The sequence below is a fragment of the Typopeltis vanoorti genome, chromosome 17 (assembly GCF_054136105.1).
Source record: "Typopeltis vanoorti isolate ZY-2024b chromosome 17, IOZ_Tvanoo_1.0, whole genome shotgun sequence".
Classification (NCBI taxonomy): Eukaryota; Metazoa; Arthropoda; class Arachnida; order Uropygi; family Thelyphonidae; genus Typopeltis; species Typopeltis vanoorti.
In genome coordinates, this window is record NC_143565.1 from 44,272,097 (window position 1) to 44,283,607 (window position 11,511).

At 39.7% G+C, this 11,511-nt stretch overlaps 1 pseudogene; it reads right to left on the bottom strand.

Moving 5' to 3' along the window:
* Positions 1 to 2,611: 2,611 nt before the first annotated feature.
* On the bottom strand, positions 2,612 to 2,767 carry LOC150097339 (U2 spliceosomal RNA; annotated as a pseudogene).
* Positions 2,768 to 11,511: the final 8,744 nt, after the last annotated feature.

Consider the following 11,511-nt stretch of genomic DNA (forward strand, 5'->3'; position numbering starts at 1 on the left):
TTTCTTCTTGCTACATCCTCGTAGTCACCATTGCAAGTCTCTAGTTCATGCCTGATTGTTTTTACTGTATTCAGGGAGCATTGGGCAGCAGTCGTAATATCCTTATTTTGATGGCGGGCACGAATCATCATGATACAAGTTATTCTCTTCCATGATTCAGGTGGGTTCCAGCTATCCATCCTTTCTGACATCTTGTATGTGAATGAAGAAGGGTCCAAATTTTTAAATGAAGAGAAGTGTGTGTTAATACATGTAACTTACGGAAAAATATAATTAATTATAAATATGTCAAATTTATCCCGAACACCATGTATATATACATATATATATATATATATAACAGCTAACAGTCAACAGCTAAAACAAGTCAGCAGACTTGTTTTAGCTGTTGCCCCTCCCCCAGGGGTACTTCTAAAACGGTCGTTGATTTTTCACTTTTAAGAAAAAAGGAAAAATCCTGAAAAGGAAACATGTAGGAAACTAGAGAAACTTGATATGAACGAAATAAAGGCAAAGGAAAAAGGAAACCTGCAGGAAATCTTGAAGGAGAGTTTGGATAGCTGATGAACGAGACAAGTGTATTTAGAAGTAGGGCGGAGAGGACCTGGTCCGAGTGATGCAGCCCACAAGGAGCTGCACCACCTCGCTGTAAGCCTTCGCTGCTCGGGTTTGTTCAGGCCAACCCCCTCCTATGTGAACAAAACATTAAAGTCAGAAAGGAGAAACAGAAGGACTATTATTTCCCCGACTTAGCAATCCTCTTTGAAATCTGAGTCTGTTAGCACATTTAAGGTGTTGCAAAGCTGTGCTAGCTCCTCCTCATTTAGGTCTGTTTGTCCCTTTATGTCGTCCGGCACAACAGTGTTTATGTCGCGAACGGATAAGGTGGCCCAGTGCATACATGTACATTTACTTTCAGACAGCTTGATAAATTCTGGTTGTCCTGCTTTGCTCATTATTGTAAATAGTTTTTCTGCAGTTTTCACTGGTCCTCTGAATCTTCTTAATATTGCACTTCCATTGCTAACTCTAAAAATTATAGGTCTTCGGGGGAGGGGGGGTGTTACCGTGTCATCTCTGGGTTTCTTTGCGTCTCTTAAAATAACGTTTCCTGGGTTTTCAGATTGCCCTCCTCTGGGCTTCCTAGACGTTTTTGTGAGACTTCTTCTTACCTGATTTCCATTTCTTCTTCCATTTCGCTTTCTTCCTTTGTTTCTTTTTCCTCTTCTGTGTCCACAGTATTGGTTTCTTTTTGGTTAATGTTTCTTTTCCTTCTTTCTGTCTCCTAAGGTTTCTGTGGTGGCTTTATCCTCGGCTGTTTCTTCTTCCTCTGTTATATCTTTGCTGGTTGTTTCTGCAGTTATGGCAGCTTCTTTCACCTTGTGGGCTTTCTTGTTTGGTTTTCTTTTTGAAGTTTCGGAGGTGGCAGCATAGCTTTCTGATGCTGATGTATCAAGTGCGGCCTTCAGGGTTGGAAATTCTTCCCGTTTTGTGCCATTTGCCTTTTCTGCTGGTGTAACTGTGGCTGGCGTGACCGCACCTCCCATCCTTTCTGCATGTGTTCTGGATGGGCAGATGTATTCTCTGCCAAATATATTCTCTGCACCTACGCAGTCCATAAGAGCTCTCGCTAACGTCTTTGCCGGTATGGTAGCATCCACCTTAATGCCGAGGGTCCGGATGCGCGGAAGGACAGATGTCATAGTTGGAAGATTGACTACGCAAGACGTTGCTGACTATAAGGGTGAAGCAAAATGCTTTTATAATCCCTTCTATCTGATAAGGTTGCTGTGTAGGGAAAGGTTTATGAGCTAAGTGCTCTGCCTGAGTGGGAGCGATTTAAAGATCTTCATTTGGAAGTAGGATGGCCTTGGGTCTCCTGTATTTGGAGAAGTCTGCTTCATCATAATTTGCTGCTTGTCGCACTAATTCATTTGGATGTGAATAGGATGCTGAGAAGAACTTTACTGCTGAAGACTGCAGGAAAGAGTAGATGTAGGGGATATTTGTATCCCGGTGGAGTTGGACATTTCTGATATACCATGGTGCGTTTAAGATCATGCGGAGACATTTGTTTTGCACTTTCTGTAGCTTGAGGATATTTGTACTTGAGGTGTGGCTCTAGGCTGGGGACGCATAAGTAATAATGGGTCGAATCATCAACTGATAAAGGAGCAGTTTTATTTTGGTATCCAGCTTGCTATTCCTATTGATAAGAGGGTAAAGCTGTGCAATGACTCTTGATGCTTTTGTACATGAGGCTTTTATATGTGGACTGAAGGTTAGTTTTCTGTCCAGCAGTACACCCAGATATTTGGCTTCTGCTTTCCAGGGAATCTTGATATTAAATAGGAAAATGTTATCTTTGGGAGATATTGGGTTTTTAGTGAAGGGCACATGGCGATACTCTTCTGAGGGCTTACTTGCTATCTTCATTCCGGGAACCAGTGCTCCTAATCTCTGCAGGTTTTCTTGCAGTTTCTTGGTGACAAGGTGCGGTTTAATAGATATGGTTAGTATGGCTGTGTCGTCTGCATATAGGAAGATTGATTGTGGGGGGGGATCCTTAAATAACCCTACCACCACCAAGTGTCTATTCTTGCCCCAGTCCGGGGTTTGTACGCTATCTGGCTGATTAGTTGATTATCCAGAGCCTCGATGAGACCCGTATTTGATAATAACTGAAAAGAACAGATACTACGTTTTGCTTTTAGCTGATAAGAACCGATACTACACTTTGATTTTAGCCAAAAGGCCGAGAAGCGATGAATGAAAAATATGATAAAATGGGAGTTCATGTCTTTCATCATCGGCCTATGGAGTATAAAGATGTGCTGAGGGTCAGCAGGTAGTGAGAGGGGGAGAAAAAAAAGGTGGATTGAGATAGTGGTAGGTAATAAACAGGCCTCAGTCGATCTATTTAACTAGATAACCTACTAAAGGTTTTGTGGCCAAACAGGTCTGCCGACATCATCTCCTTACGTCTGTTCTCACAGTTTTCATCCGTCAAACATCTTTTACGATACTACCTCAGTCCTGAAGATATTTTCAGGCGCAAACTTTGTTTGCTCACGCTTGGATAACGGATTAAACTAAATTTATTATATCTTTTACGATGTTTGACTGATGAAAACGAAAACCTTACACAAACCAAAAAGAAAAACAAACAAACCAAAGTAAGACAAATAAATTATGGAGTATCTCAGATTTAGAACTGGAATAACTTTCCGGGAAAATAATGAACAAGTGGACTGTAAAATTGGAGGAAGAGTCTGGCCCGAGTGATGCAACACAAAAGGAGCTGCACCGCCTAGCTGTAAGCCTTCGCAGCCCGGGTTCTCAGGTCCACCCCTCCTTTGTGAATTTAAGAAGAGATTGATTGTACTACAGAGCCGGGCTTGGGTTAATTTTTCCTTAAGAAGGGAGAGAGAACAAAGATTTATATTATTCCCTAACAGATGGCCTTTTGGCAAAGTCTGCCATAACCCATCCACAGTCCTCATAAATGATATTCTTTATTATCTTCTGCAAGGCTTCCCGCAACAGCACTTACTCCCTCTCATTTAGGTCGTCCAGGTGTCCGTGTAGTTGGTCCAGGGAGGTTGTGCTAACGTCCTCGATGTAGACCTCTTCCCATCTCATACTTATTTTCCTATCCTGAAGGAGGAATATTGGCGGTGGGTCTATTCTGAGTATTTTTCCGTATATCTTTTCTGCGGTCGCAATGGATCCTGAGTATGCTCTTAATATCGCACCGGTATTTTTGATCCAATTAGTGGGCGTGGCTTGATTTGGTTCTTCCATTTCCTCTTTTTCCATCGGTCCTTTGAAGGCTCTTAGTATTGCGCCTCCATTTTTGAAGCTATTAACAAGACTGTCTTGTTTTTCGTTTTTCTGTTCCTCTGTTGTACATGTTTTGTTGTCTCTTTTTCCTTGCTCACTTTCTTAATTATTCAGCTTCTTCTTAGTTTTCTATTCTGGTCTCCATTTCTTTTTCTTCCTCATAATCTGATACTTCTTCTGGGCTTCTGTGTACTCGTTTTATTCTCTTTGTTCCCTTCTTCTGGGCTGATAGGTCGAAACGACCTATCAGCTGCTTGATTATTGGCTTCCATTTCTTCTGCTTCTGTACTTTCGTAGGTATTTTCTCCCTTTTCGATGTTGACAGTTTTCTTTGTGTTACGCTTCTTCTTTATTTTCTCTTCTGGGTTTTCGTTGGCGGCGGCTTGATTTCTTGTTGTTACTGTGGTTGCGGCTTGATTTCCTGCCGCTGTTTGATTTTCTGCTAAACACGAAAGGTTATCAAGGATGCAGATTGTGGAAAGTACATTAATTTATTTCTGACCATTTCTGTTACATGCGAGTTCGTTTGTACTTTAACGCTATGAATCGGGGAAGGATGGGTTTCAAATATTTCTGCAATAAACGAAGAGAAGGAAAAAATTAAAAATCTGGAGATACAGAACTGAGACAGATCAACCATTTAAGGTCGATGGGTAATTATTCCAAGCATGTCCCGTGAGATTTTGAATTTACTGACAGAATTATAAAACCATTTCGGTTAATCACCTCCCATTATTGTGTATATAAAAATATGCAGCGGAAACAGAGTCTGCGCAATAAGGAGGTCATCAGTTGCTCGCTGAGGTGATCAGTTGCTCCCAGTACAAATTCAGTTTAAAAATTCGAAATCGGTTTGGCAATGAAATATGTAACGAATTATTCCATCTCTTATAGGTCTTTGAGTGTTTTTTCTTCCTCTCTACTCTGTATTAAATCCAAATAAATAGTAAACGAATTTACAAAAACAACACTCCTTGTTTCAAGCATTTTACGATATTTGTTTGTAACGATGTGTATTCGAAAAACGTCAAGACCGTGAGCAACATTTAGAGTCGACATGTTCAATTTCAATAACTGTAGAGCTATGCTGTTTAGCGTGATGAGATTTGCAGCGGCATATTTTATATGAAAGGCTCAGTTTTTCCAGATGTTTCCTAAATGTTTTTGGTATTGCTCCTAGCGCTCGTATGTTGCTTTCATGCCCCAAAGTCGTGGAATTTCAATCTCCGGATCTCTATACTTGGCCAGTTTTTCATGCACGTTTTCTTCTATTGTACTCCCTCCTTCTATTGCCACATCAATAAACCAGAATGTCGTTGTTGTTCGACTACGGTGATGTTGGTATATTATGTTCAAGATGTATATCTGTCTGTATTTTAAAGTCCCATAATATATCTTGGCATTTTCATTTTCAAGAACGTTTTCTACAGTGTGTTCCCAAAGAGTTTGGCAAGTTGAGAAACCATATTTCCTGCACAAGCTCCAGTGTACAGCTTTTGCTACCCAATCATGCCTTTGTTTACAGTCTGTATGGGCATTCTTGCTGCTGCTAGAACTAATTAGATGGTCCCCTGTCTCTCTCTTCTTTATCTCTGCATAGTCGGCATTTGCTATCGTTCCAAATCTTTTCAATCTTCGCCTTTATCGCATTCGTTTGTAGTGCTTGTTCCTAACCAGCAATCATCTGACCTTCTATCTTTCTTGGTGCTGTCATGCTAAAGCCATTGCTAAGTTAAACGATTGCCACCTCTCCCTTCAATATCTGTCAAATATTGACGATGGAGTGCTTTATATTTCCAACCTTCTTGTCCTACTTATTTGAATATAATTACGTTCGTTACTTTTCCTTTGTACGCTTCAATTAACAACTTTTCTTTGCTTTCCTTGATGTAATCATTCAACTCTCGCATTTTTCTTCTACTGTTTGCTCCACTTTCAAATGACCACGTCCTACACTTTTCCCGGCTATGTATAACCGATCCACATCACTGCGTGGGTGTAACGCATGATTCACTGTTATTAATGTTCGTCTTTTACGATCAAGTGCATCTAAGTCGGCTTGTCCAGTCAATTATCCCCGCTGTGTATCTTACTACAGGGATGGCTTATGAATTGATTGCTGTTACAGTGTTGCTTCCATTTAGCTTGGACTTTAGAGCGTTTGTAACTCTTTTCAGATATTCAGACACTGTTTTCTTTTTGACTTTTGAACTTAAAATGGCATCTGCCTCAAGAATTCCTAGATATTTATTAAGATTCGTGCTGCGGCAAGTTTTTAATTTTTCTTCCATCTGCAAATGTGATTCCTTTGATGCCTCTTGTTTTCCATCGAATTGTGGAGAGTGTGGAGGGATTTTCCGTATAGTTTACGATTATTATTATTATTATTATTATTATTATTATTATTATTATTATTATTATTATTATTCCAAGTTTAATCTTTTTATTCTTATTTTTCTCTTTATTTCTTTTATACACAATCATAATAGAATAAATTCAGTTACTATAAAAATTTTTTTCTAGAAATAAGAATGTTCAGCAAAGTTCATGATTATTCCTTTCAAGGATTTTCTATTTGCGAGTCAAATAATAAGCACTTGAAAATGAGCTACACGATTTAATGTTCTAAAATTCTCAATCATATTTATTAACGGTAATTATCTCAGGTTTTCATTCCAGATATTTTTCTTCTTCAGCTTTAATCATTTATATAAATGCATTATATTCTGAAAAAGACAAGCAATTCATATAGTAAAATTATGTAATTAAAAAATAAGTTTAAAATATTTTAGAATAAATTAGAGATATGATAAATTAAAAATTAAATAATGAAATCTAGAAATACACCTTTTAATCATTAATAGAACTTTTAGTGTATTCCAAGGAAGGTCAATAGTAGTTTTCGCTTGGATGGATAGCAATGCTGTAGCCAATGAAGTTCTAACTGAGGCTCGGCTATTGCTGTTACCCTCCTGCCATGATCAGAGCTTTAAATAGCTCAATAACACCTTATCCCTACACTGTCCTCTACAGATAACGGGGAAGATGAAAAGCATTCTTGCTTCGCCCCTTTAAGCCAGTCCTTATAAGGACTATAAGTAGTTTTCGCGGAAGGTCGGATTGAATCAATCTACCGTGAGATGCGGTGATTGATTCATTCAGTCCAATATCCTTGGAGGGTAATGGATGGCAATGCTATAGCCAATGAAGTTCTAACTGAGGCTTGGCTATTGCTGTTACCCTCCTGCCATGATCAGAGCTTTAATTGCTCAATAACACCTTATCCATACACTGTCCTCTACAGATAACGGGGAAGATGAAAAGCATTCTTGCTTCGCCCCTTTAAGCCAGTCCTTATAAGGATATAAGTAGTTTTCGCAGGATTGGCTATTCGACTGATCTTGATTTTTCTATTCTTCGCTTCTCGGCTTTTTGGCTTAGATCAAGTGTGTAGTTCATTTTTGTGAACTTTCCCCATAAGTGATTAGCAAATTGTTTAGCTAAGCGCAAATTATAGTATATGTTAGCTCAGTTATTATCGGCAAAGCGTCTCATAGAGACACTTGATAATAAACTACAGCAGCAGATACAGAATAAACCCCAGACTGGGGCAAGAACAACACACTCGGTGGTGGGAATAGCTTAAGCCTCACCAGAACGGCTTTGCCGCGTACGCGGACCCTTGGAATCGAAGTGGAAGCGGATGTACGACCTCGATGTTTGGCCAAAGCCCTCATCGAAAGCGTCGGTGCTGAGCAGATTTTGGGGTTTACTCCCTTTGGTGGTGGCCGCTTCCAAGTAGTAGTAAGGAGTGAGCAAACAAGAGACAAACTACTTGCAGGATTCGAATGTAATGGAAAAACAATAGTTTCATTTTTGGTAGGGAGTATTACCAAATTACTTAGAATCCTCAGATTCCCTTTAGAATATAGAATATATTGAAACGGATGTAAAGATCATCCACGAAATATTCGGGAAATGGGGCGTAATACACAAGGTGGAAGTCCTAAATGACGCAGAAAACGCCAAATGGAAGTCGGGTGAAGTCCACATCTCCCTCGAGATGAAAACGCCCGTTCCCAACTTCATTCTTATATTGGATCCGCCAGAGTAATGATAAATTACCCTGGTGTTAAAAAACAATGTTTTAGATGTAGTGTTTTCACTCACCTTGGGGCAGCCTGTCCTAGAGTGAAATGTAAAAACTGCCTCAAAGCAGGCCACAACCAAGAAAACTGTGAGTCAGCTTGCCTGAAATGTGGCGTAATTGACCACAAAGTGGACACATGCCCATCCAGAACCCTTGCTGAGAGGATGGGTGGTGCAATCACGCCAGCAACTCCACCAAGCAATGGAAATGACACACCACAGGAAGCTTCTCCTCCTTTCGAGGCTGCTCCTGATATAACAGAAATCCATACCTCCACGTCTAAGAAAAACCGAAGGGGGGAAAAAACTTCCACAAGCAGTAAAATCCAACAAGAAGAAACAGTCGCTATTGAAACCATCAATACCAATATAGATACTAATACAGATGATATAGATAGGGAAGAAGGAAAGATGGAGGTGAACATCAACACTTCCAAACGGCCATTAAGCCCACAGGAAGAAGAGTTGGTAACGCCCAAAACAGCAAAAGTATCTGAGACCGCCCACCCAGAAGTCCCTCACGCGAAAGCAGGGGAGACTCTCAGCCATCTCATCAGAGGTATCCAGGGATGGCGGAAAAATTCAAAGAAGCAATAAAAAAAATAGGAGAAACCGAACTCCTCCTCACAGGGGAACATGGATCTGACATCGTCAGTGCAAAATGGGGTGACATTTTCGTTGATGACATCAGCAAAATCACCCCTGAGCAAGTAGAGGTAGCCCAGGATTTAGACGAGGAGGCAGCTTCGGCGTTCTTCATAGCTCTCTGCAAACTAGACATGGCCAAGGGAAGTGAGGTGGCCAAAAGAATAATAACTGCCCACAACAAAAGAAAGACACAGTAACCACCTTGTGGGGTTTCTGTACACAGTTTCACCGGTTTCAGCTATCACAGGTGGGGGAGGACCTGAGAACCCGAGCGGCGAAGGCTTACAGCGAGGCGGTGCAGTTCCTTGTGAGCTGCATCACTCGGGCCAGATCCTTCCTCCACCTCTAAGTTTAACTTTCAATTTTTGCTTTTCGGTGTACTTTTTTTGTTTTTGTTTTGTTATATGTTTCCTTTTTAGGATTTTTCCTTTTTGTAAAGTGAAAAATCAACGACCGTTTTAGAAACGCCCCTGGGGGGCAAACAGCTAAAACAGGTCAACTGAGGCCTCTTTAACCTACCCTACCACTATGCACTCTATCTTTATTTCCTCTCCTACTATCTGCTGACTCTCAGCCTATCTTACTCTACAGGCCGATGATGAAGATTTGTTGAACTCACAAATTATTATTATTATTATTATTTTCTGCATTGAATAATCTTTGAATCGCTTCTCGGCCTTTCGGCTAGGACCTAAATGAGAGCTGCGTGCTACTGTCAAAGTGTAGTATCTGTATCTGCACTGCAAAGTTAAAATCGGGTACGGACTCCACCAGGAGTTCGCGATCTTAACGGACCAGTGTAGATGTAGATAAAACAAACCCCAGACCGGGGCAATAGAAAACACTTGGTGGTGGGACTAGTTAGGCCCCCCCTAATGGCTCCCGATATTCCGAGAGTGAGGACCCTCGGGTTCGAAGTTGACAGTGCTATTGATAAGAGAGCATTCGCCAAAACTATAATAGAATGCGTCGGCGCAGACAACATTTCTGGCTTCACCCCCTACGGGGGGGAAGGTATCAGGTTGTCTGCACGAACGTGGCAACACGAGAACGATTAATGAAAGGTAAAAGGTATAGAGTGCCAAGGAAAAATTGAAGTTCTAACTGAGGCTCGGCTATTGCTGTTACCCTCCTTCCATGATCAGAGCTTTAATAGCTCAATAACACCTTATCCCTACACTGTCCTCTACAGATAACGGGGAAGATGAAAAGCATTATATTGCTTCGCCCCTTTAAGCCAGTCCTTATAAGGATAAGTAGTTTTCGCAAAATAATCGAAAAGCTTGTTTTAACGTTATTTCTTGCACAAACGCAACTAAATAATCGAAAAGATTGTTATGCGTATATTTAAAAGGAGACCAGTCTTCGTACCTGTTAAAATATTATATATATATATATATATATATATATATAATATATATATATATATATATTATATTATATTAACAGAAGCCCAGTGTTTTAAATTCAGCAAGTAGTCTATCAAGATTCAAGAGAGAAGAAACAAATCGTAGACTGCTTGCTGAGTTTAAAACAATCTGGTAATATAATCTTCACTTCAGTACTTGAGTTCTGTTGTGGAAAAGAAAAAAAAAACATTGAAGAAGGCAGTAATAAGAGTCTTAGTAAAGAATCCATACTACACTACACCTCATTTAGGGGGGGGGGTTCTCTAATTATATAAATGCACCTCTTTTCGGAGCCAGTTGACACTAAGTCATGCCACTTTCCTGTAAAAAACTGGAAGAATAATCAGGATTTAGATGAATAAAACTATTCTCATCATCACAGGCTTTAATTACCCTCATCACTCTTGTTAATTTAAGATCTTACTTTAGGCATAAATATGTGTTCATCGTTTGAATATCCTTTGTTGTATTTAGTAATACGCTTATACGAGTCGTCAGGTGTCTCACGGAACCTGAGGCCGAGATCCTTTTCTTCCAGATACCTCTGTCCTGAGCAGTCAGTTCGGCTTCTCTCCTGCTCTTCCAACCAACCAACCATTCTTCTTTCCTTTTCTCTCATTCTCTGCCAAGTTAATTTAAGTTTTCCATTTTCCTGCTGGGATCCATGTCAAGGCCACTCTATAAATCTTTCTGTTGTCCCTCCTCAACATGTGTCCAATCCATTTCCATCTGCGTTTTTTATTTCATCGCACATACACATAATAAAGTATTACCTTAACACCCCTCTATATGAGCAAGCTTAGAAAAAGAAGAAATGGATATGCTATGATATATTACAGAATTATCGTATTTTGCATATTTTATCAGAAGTTGGAAAATATTTAAGTGGTCGAGCTTGCACTTCTTGGTGTCAATGCGAATTAGGTACAGTAGGTTGTAATTACAGTTAAACACATAAGGCTATGACTAATTATGTGCATCGTTGTTTCGCAACAGTGACATGTTCGGATTAAAAAAAAAAAAAAAATCCGTACCCAACAGTAGGGGGAACCCACACTTATTAAGAGTCCTGAAACATACAAATGAACTGCATTCAGAAATTTTTATATTCACTGTATTTTTAAACATTCGCCAACATTGATCATTTAGTGAAAATGGCAGTTTTCGCTACCTCTGTTGTTGTTAAAGATATTTGCAATATAAAATTTATTTCGAAAATTATCGTATGCATTTTACTATTGTTACATACTTGTATAATGAATTTATGCTTAATAAACCGAGTGATTGTATATAAGAATCTCACACACAAAAGGTTGCTCTTGTTATGGAATAATGCTAGTTTTCTGCAGTCGAGACCGGTTAAGAGAATTTGCAAATGATACAAAATACGAGTACATCTTCTTCTTCGTGGTCCTTTTATAAGTCAAATCCACAATTTCCAATCCAATGTGTGTTTGTGTGT